This window comes from Bubalus kerabau, chromosome 6 (assembly GCF_029407905.1).
Source record: "Bubalus kerabau isolate K-KA32 ecotype Philippines breed swamp buffalo chromosome 6, PCC_UOA_SB_1v2, whole genome shotgun sequence".
NCBI lineage: Eukaryota > Metazoa > Chordata > Mammalia > Artiodactyla > Bovidae > Bubalus > Bubalus kerabau.
In genome coordinates, this window is record NC_073629.1 from 43,282,155 (window position 1) to 43,290,949 (window position 8,795).

At 37.1% G+C, this 8,795-nt stretch overlaps 1 pseudogene; it reads right to left on the minus strand.

Annotated features, from left to right (window-relative positions):
- Positions 1–7,916: 7,916 nt before the first annotated feature.
- LOC129656124 (60S ribosomal protein L9-like) lies at positions 7,917–8,491 on the minus strand (annotated as a pseudogene).
- Positions 8,492–8,795: the final 304 nt, after the last annotated feature.

An 8,795-nucleotide genomic window follows, 5' to 3' on the forward strand; every position in this document is an offset into this window, starting at 1 on the left:
ATTAGATAATATCTTATTATTCTAACATTTGGGCAAGCATCCTTGCCTTGAACAAATACTTTTGAGCATACCTATAATGATTTCTTCAAAATCAAGTCTAAGAAGTCCAATGCCTGGATCCATTTAGTAGTCGTATTTTAGGGCTTTTAATACATATTTATGCCCCCAGAAGCATTCCCATAGCTACAGTATTTCTGCATCCGAGAGCACCTGTTTCTCATCAGACTTTCCAACATTGCATATTATTTAAAATATTCTTATTTCATTTTCCATCCACAGAATACTCAAATGTTGCAGAATTTGGAAAGACTTAGGCTATGTTAAGAACTCAATGTTGAGAAGGCTGAAAAACAGGCAATCAACTGTCAGATGAAATATTCCAGGACAGTATAAACTTTGGGAATCTTCTGAAGTGCTTCCAAAAATTCTTTGCTCCCAGGATAGAGTATAGGCAATGAATTGTTGGCTCTTTGCTGGTCCCAGGAATCAAAAACTTGGAAGCAGCAACAATAAAAAAAATACACTGGTTCCTCTTAAAAAGACCTAGGGCTTTGACCACAAAGTCAGGGGTGGATAAGTGAGTATGTGTATGCATGTGTGTGTGTGTGTGTTTGTGTGTGTGTGTACACGTTCACATGCACACAGGCCTACACACACACACCTGCATGCACATGTGTGGTGGCAGAGGGCAGGGTAGGAGGCAGGAGTGGCAAGGAGTGGGGATGGAGTAGAGGACAATGCTGTCATGAACGAGGAAGAGAGAGGTGCCAAATCCCATTGGTCCCCAGGAGGACATGATGGTGAGATCTGATCATCCTCTTTCCCATGCTGTTTCTTAAGCCAGTTTTTGTTTTTCTGCTAGGGTTCCCCCAACTTTCTCCCCTTCCACCTCTTCTCCTTTCATGAAGGTTCTGTTAATATAAAACCCAATTTTTGTTTTGTTTCTTACTTTTATTATTCTTTCGTGCTTTCTCTCTGGGAGTAAAAATAATAAGCCTCCACCTCTGCACATTTCAAGCCTGTACCTTCTTTTTTTTTAATTTTTTATTGGAGTATAGTTGCGTAACAGTGTTGTATTAATTTCTATTGTACAACAAAGTCAATCAGCTATACATATACATATACCCCTCTTTTGAGGGGTTTCCTTTCCATTTAGGTCTCCAGAGTATCAAATAGAGTTCCCTGTGCTTTTCACTAGGTTCTCATTAGCCATCCACTTTATACACAGTAGTGTATATACGTCAATCCCAATCTCCCTATTCATCCCACCCACCTTCTTTCCTCTTGGTGGCCACACATTAGTTCTCTTTGCCCATGTCTCTGTTTCTGCTTTGCAAATAGGTTCATTCTACCATTTTTATAGATTCCACATATATGCATTTATATAATATATGTGTTTTTCTCTTTCTGACTTCACTCTGCAATATTTAAAAAATATACCTATTGTGGATGAAACACAAAGAACATTTGATTCATTGGAAACATGCACTGAGTCCTGGACCCACTAAATTTCCTCATCTGCTGAATGAGGCTGAAAATACCTGCCCTAAAATCTCACCAATGGCTTTTGGTTTCAAAGAGCACAGTGTGTAGGAAGAACTTTAAAGTATCAAGAAAATGAAAGAATTTTTTAAAAATCATTACAGATAAAGAGCAGCTCAACGGAGAATGAAAGAAACTTGTTTGGGAATTACTAGCCGTGTCAAAATTATACCTTAGAGCATAAAAAAGCAAAATAAATATGCAAGCATCAAAAACAATTTAAGGAACCCTTTTTATTAGCTCTGGTTCAGAATAAAGTATTTAAATGAAGTATTTAAACTAGAGATGACATGAGGCTCTTTCGTATTTCACATGTCAACATTTCTTTTATTTGGAAATAAAAAGGATCATATTTTTGACTGGAATGCTTTTAAGTAGTTTAAAAAAATAAATCTGAAGGAAACAGCTTTAATTTACAGCAGTGGTTCTTCACTTTGGCTCATTTCCCCCCTAGGGGTCATTAGCAATATCTGAAGACACATTTGGTTGTTACAAATGGGAGCAGCCTACTGGGATGTAAGAAGGATGATGCAGCCCTCCCTCCACAAGAATTGGCCATCCCCAAATGTCAGTAGTGTTGAAGTTGAGGGAAAAATGTACATGGCCTCATATTATAGAATATTTGATTGGTGATTTTTGTATATGACACTTTTATGACAATGGAAGTTGCATTGCTAAAATTTTATATAACAGTGCCTATGAGAACAAAATTAAGGGGGGAAACATGTTTATATTAGAGAGTTCCAGAAAAACATCTACTTCTGCTTTATTGACTATGCCAAAGCCTTTGACTGTGTGGGTCACAACAAACTGTGGAAAATTCTTAAAGAGATGGGAATACCAAACCACCTGACCTGCCTCCTGAGAAATCTGTATGCAGGTCAGGAAGCAACAGTTAGAACTGGACATGGAACAACAGACTGGTTCGAAATAGAGAAAGGAGTACGTTAAGGCTGTATATTGTCACTTGCTTATTTAACTTATATGCAGAGTACATCATGAGAAATGCTGGGCTGGATGAAGCACAGGCTGGAATCAGGATTGCTGGGAGAAATATCAATAACCTCAGATATGCAGATTACACCACCCTTATGGCAGAAACTGAAGAAGAACTAAAGAGCATCTTGAAATTGAAAGAGGAAAGTAAAAAAGTTGGCTTAAAACTCAACATTCAGAAAACTATGATCATGGCATCACTTCATGGAAAATAGATGGGAAAGCAATGGAAACAGTGACAGACTTTATTTTTTGGAGCTCCAAAATCACTACATATGGTGACTGCAGCCATGAAACTAAAAGACGCTTGCTTCTTAGAAGAAAAGTTATGACCAACCTAGACAGCATATTAAAAAGCAGAGACATTACTTTGACAGCAAAGGTCCACATAGTCAAAGCTATGGTTTTTCCAGTGATCAAGTATGGATGTGAGGGTTGGACTATAAAGAAAGCTGAGTGCCAAAGAATTGATGCTTTTGAATTGTGGTGTTGGAGAAGACTCTTGAGAGTCCCTTGGACTGCAAGGAGATCCAACCAGTCCATCCTAAAGGAAATCAGTCCTGAATATTCATTGGAAGGACTGATGCTGAAGCTGAAACTCCAATACTTTGGCCACCTGATGGGAAGAACTGACTCATTGGAAAAGACCCTGAGGCTGGGAAAGATTGAAGGTGGGAGGAGAAGGGGATGAGAGAGGATGAGATGGTTGATGGCATCACTGCTTCAAAGGACATGAGTTTTAGTAAGCTCTGGGAGTTGGTGATGGACAGGGAGACCTGGCGTGCTGCAGTCCATGGGGTGCAAAAAGTTGGACACGACTGAGCACCTGAACTGAACAGAATTGAAGACATCTGCTGCATAGTTGTGTGACCCCAAATCTGATCAAAGAGCCAGAAGTTTCCATGATTAAGGTTTATTTTTGATTCTTTTTTTTTTTTTTGATCCACTTGCCTTTTTGTTTTTTCACATCTGAAGAAATAGACAGTGGAGTTTCAGTTTCTAAAGTTATGAATACATATACATTTGTGAAGAACTACAAAACAATATTACATAATACAGTATGTATTTTCAAAATACATGTCTAGTTAGAAAAAATAAGTACAAATTTTCAAATCATTATATTTGTGTATGTTCAAGCATTTTTGGTTTCAACAAACAATAAACAACTAGTCAAGACAATTTATATAGGAAAGAATCCTGGAATGAGAGAATTAAGAAACATTTTTCTCATATAGCTAGATAATGAATTACGTAAATTTATCTGGGGCTCAGTTTCCACATCTACAAAAGATATGGGTGAATTAAGTGATTAGGAAATTTCTTTCCATTTATAAAATTCTGTGACCCTGAATCATTGTTGAATTGGTATGTTTTAAAGGAATTATGTTATACTTCCTGACAAGAAAACAAATCCCCTAAAGTTTAGCTCTGCTGTAGCTTACAACCTTCCCTACACCATAAGCCTATTTTCCTAGGAATTCTTTCTCAAAGAGAAAACTAACTTAATAAACATCACTACTGTTGTACTGATTTCAGATCAAAAGAAATCATCATGATGAAAAAGAAGTTGATGATGTAATTGTTCAGTGGTAAACACTGACTGGAAGAATTTATGACTTAAAAGATATTTTACTTCATAACTAAGCATCTGTTGCTACGTCCTTTAGGAAGATTCCCTCAAAATTTACAACAGGTTGACAAATCACTTGAATCAAATTGAAGTATGAATGAGATATACAGCCGTTAACCTGTTAAATCCAGAATGCAAATACAAGTTTTAAAGACTAAAGTAAACTATCTGATTCCTTTGAAATTAATGAAACATGATTTTAATGAAATTTTCTGTTTTACCAGCAGATGTCAGTGCAACCTAATTAACTGAGTAACTTTTTTTTTTTTTTTTTTTTTAGCAGATTAAATACCTGCCAGTGAAAACAGTCTTAAAATAGCAGTTAAAAAAACCTACTGTCAATGTGTTTGATTAAGAATATCTTTCTAGGTGGAGCTGTAGAGAAAAAACCAATCCTTAAAAAGATATGAAGTTAAAATGGGCCCTTGCCTAGGTAAATCGTATTACGTAAGTTATAACACATTGTAATTATCATCATAATTTATGTGACATTAACATTTCTCAGTGACATACAAAAGACATGATCTTAATTAAGTACAAAAGGCTAATCTGTAAAGCATAAGAATGTGTATGTGTTAGTCTCTCAGTCATGTTCAACTCTTAGTGACCCTGTGGACTGTAGCTTGCCAGGTTCCTCTGTTCATGGATTCTCCAAGCAAGAATACTAGAGTGAGTAGCCATTCCTTTCTCCAGGGATTTTCCCAACTCAGGGGTCAAACCCCAGGCCTCCCACAGTGCAGGCAAACTCTTTACCATCTGAGCCACCAGGGAAGCTCCAAAACATAAGAATAACAGTATTTTAAAACTCACATGCCACAGACGCTAGAGCCGAAGGAAACTCATTTGTCTCTGGGTGACATTTTTATAGCTCCGGAAGAAACACATTAATTCCTAATGAAACCTAAAATATATATTGTGTGATACCATCTGTTTTCTAGAATGTAGCTTGTAGCAAAAGTTGTTAATCTAATGGCAGTAACAGCAATGGCTACGATGCATGTATGCATCTTTGTGACAGCCTGCAACTATATACCTGTATCACTCACCTTTCAGGATGTTCCGGGAGGTTAGTTAATTTGCCTAATAAAGAAGTTATGCAGAAAGTCAAGGTGACAGACCTCAGATGATTCAAAGTCTATATTCTTTCCTTTATGTAATTCTCCACTCTTCTAAAAATGTTATTTCGTGACACTGTGTAAAAAGAGGCTTCTTGTTGCATTTTTGTCACACATGGAACTCAAGCTATATTTTGTACAAAAGATTTCTACAACAAAGTTGTGCCGTTTGGGACACGACTAGAATAAAGCTAAAATAAGGATAAAGCAAAGAAATACATGTAAAACCACTTTTATAAAGCAAAAGTCAGGGTTTTTTTTTTTAATAAAATAAATGTGCAGTTACCATGTAACCTAGCAATTCCATGCCTGAGTATTTACCCAATAAATATGAAAATATGTATTTACACAAAGACATGCATAAAACTGCTTATCACAATTTAATCATAATCATTAAAAGCAGGAAACAACTCATTTCCATCAGGTAGTTAAAGGATAAATATACTGTGGTTTACCCATGAGACAGAATGCTGCTGCTGCTGCTAAGTCGCGTCAGTGGTATCCGACTCTTAGCAACCCCAGGGGCTGTAGCCTACCAGGCTCCTCCGTCCATGGGATTCTCCAGGCCAGAGTGCTGGAGTGGGTTGCCATTGCCCCATTGCCTTCTCCAAAGACAGAATGCTACTTAGCAATAAATAGGAACCAAAGACTGATACATGCAAAAACATGTTATAATATCAAATCACTAAGCCAAGTTAAGGAAGACCGACACAAAGCTACGTACCATATGATTTCGTGTATACGAAAACGCAAAGACCTTCTGGAAGAGGCAAAACTGTAGAGATACAAAACAGATCACTGGGTGCCAGAGCCTGGGAGTAGCGAAGAGGTTGACTATAAAAGAGCATAAGGACAATTTGGGGGATGATTAAAAATATTCTAGATCTTGATAGTGATGGTGTTAATGGTACTATGCACACTTATCAAAACTCACAAAACTACAAACTTAAAATTGGTGAATTTTATGTAAATTTTACCTCAATAAACCAGGCTTTTTAAAAAATTAAAAGACATCATTGGGCACATACAATGTCTTAATAATTTCATAAATAGTAAACTTTATGAAGAGTTGAGTCAAATAACAAGAGACAGAGAAGTTAACAACCTGAACCTCGCCTTGGAATAGTTTGCCTAGTCTGGGAATGTAGAACAGAAACCCAGTGCTAGTGTTAGCTGGCCAAGCCACCTGTCTGTGATCTCAAGTGCGGACCGCTGCTGCTTAGTCGCTAAGTCGTGTCTGACTCTTTATGACCCCATGGACTGTAGTCTGCCAGGCTCCTCTGTCCATGAGATTTCCGAGGCAAGAATACTGGAGTGGGTTTGCCGTTTGCTCCTCCAGGGGATCTTCCTGACCCTGGGATCAAACTTATATCTCCTGCTTGGAAGGAGGATTCTTTACCTCTGAGCCACCTGGAAAGCCCTGAGTAGGATTACTTTTCTCCAAATTTCATTTAACTTACAGTGAAAGACACTGAATTAAATGAAAATTTTAAACCTTCTTGAGCTCAAGACAAAAACAAAACAAAACAAAAAAAGGACTAGATTCACCATTCCATAAAAATCTTTCTCTTGCTGATTAAGGATGATTAGAGGAAATCTAATATATGAACCCTAAGCAGGGAAGCAGTGTTAATCAACTTTATTACTCTCCATTCCTTTGGAGAGGGAAATTATATAATTTGGCCAGCAGGTGTCATGCACTCATCTATGAAAAACTGACAACTCTTCATATCAAAATGCTTTCTTAATATTTTCCTGCTGCTTTCATTTGTAATGGTTATGAACATTTTTTCCTCTCTCTCTATATATATATATACACATATCCTTAAAAGGAGGAGGATGTTTGAAATATTCAATCTTTTCTTCCTTTTTTTATCAGCTCTAATCAAGTATGATAATTAAATCTACATATTAAAATAGAAAAGAAATCACTCTTATTTCATTATGTTTAATGTTTCAAAGATTTTTGGAAAATGGAGCAACAGCTTCACAAACATTATTTGCATAGTTTTGGCAAACTCAGTCTTTTAACGGCATTCTCTTTATTGTCAATGTCATTTATTGCATGAAGCCTTCCTCTGGGATCTCATATACCATAAAATGTTCCATGATCTATATAAAGCAATGGCCATGATGTCTTGTAACTGTTTATGTAAAAGATCTATCTTTCTTCTCTTTTGACCACTCCCCAAACTAGGAGTGTAGGAGCGCTGCATCTCCAACTATGTAACATAGTACCTTGTACTCAAGAATGTTTGTTGGTGGTAAGCAAGTAAGTGATTAAACCCTTGAATCAATTTTGCCATTCCAACACAGTGGTTTTTCAATAACCAGGTGAAAAGTTAAAGGACCAATAATTAGTTGAATCAATAGGAAAGTGCATAGAGGCAAATGGCTATTTTCCCTGGAGGAACATTTAGGACAATTGTGGCTTGCTGAAAAAAGGGCAGCAGCATATAGAATCCAAAAACAGGTTAATGGAGCAGTAGATGGCTTCTGTGATGGACTAGCAGGAAGGCTTAACTTTTTTAAAAAAATCGAAGATGTTTTATTGCCTCTTTAAAATACCACAGTGGAGTCCATAGAACCATCTGGCATCTTGCTGTTTCTGCAGCCGGACCACTCAGATCTTATTAGTCAGCCTGCTGAATTGTTCCTTTTTAAGAAACATAGATGCCATCCAAAAATTTTCTGAAATCGTTGTTTTTAACTGTGGTGTCTTGCTGAATCAAAGCACCTGAATTTGACACAAGTTCAATGACATTTCTTCCAAGAATCAACTCATCTTCCTGGACTTGAGATACTGAACAAGCAACCCCTGGCCTCATCCGAATCCTACGGATGTATTTTTCATCCCCAAAATAGCATCTCAACAAGAGAACCATTCTCCTGAATAACAAAGTTGATGGGGAAGTGGGCATATACAGACCTCATCTTGTAATGGAAACCAAATGTAACACCCTTGATCATGCTCTGTACATGACTACAGATCGTGTGAACAGTTGCCAGTTCCTTTCTGTTTCCCCACCATTTGTCAACCCGGAGCCTCTTTTTTTTCTTTCCAAAGAGACTCAGCTCTACATTGATGTGATTGAAGTCCCTCTACAGGGTGCCTCTGGGGTCCTTCACAATAACTGTCCGTCCCTTCAGAGTAACATTGACATTTTTCTGGAACGTCGACAGTCTGATTGCTGAGAAAAGTCTTCATTCTCACAGTAGATGTGGCAAAGAGCAGTCTTTTTAGTACCAAAAATTCTTTGACACCTGGGGAAGACTACAGATCCCTTCTTGGAAAAATGTTTTTAAAGAACATAAAACACGTAAGATTACAAAGGAAGCTAATTACATATAAGTACAGTTTTCAAAATAGGCTTAGACAATTTATTAATAAGATTTAGCAGTAGGTTTGATGACTACCATAATTTCTTAAAAGTAGTGAGTATAAATGATATTTTAAGAAATTTGTGACAACTGTAATATGATAGGAAAATATATTTTTGACAGTCACAGGC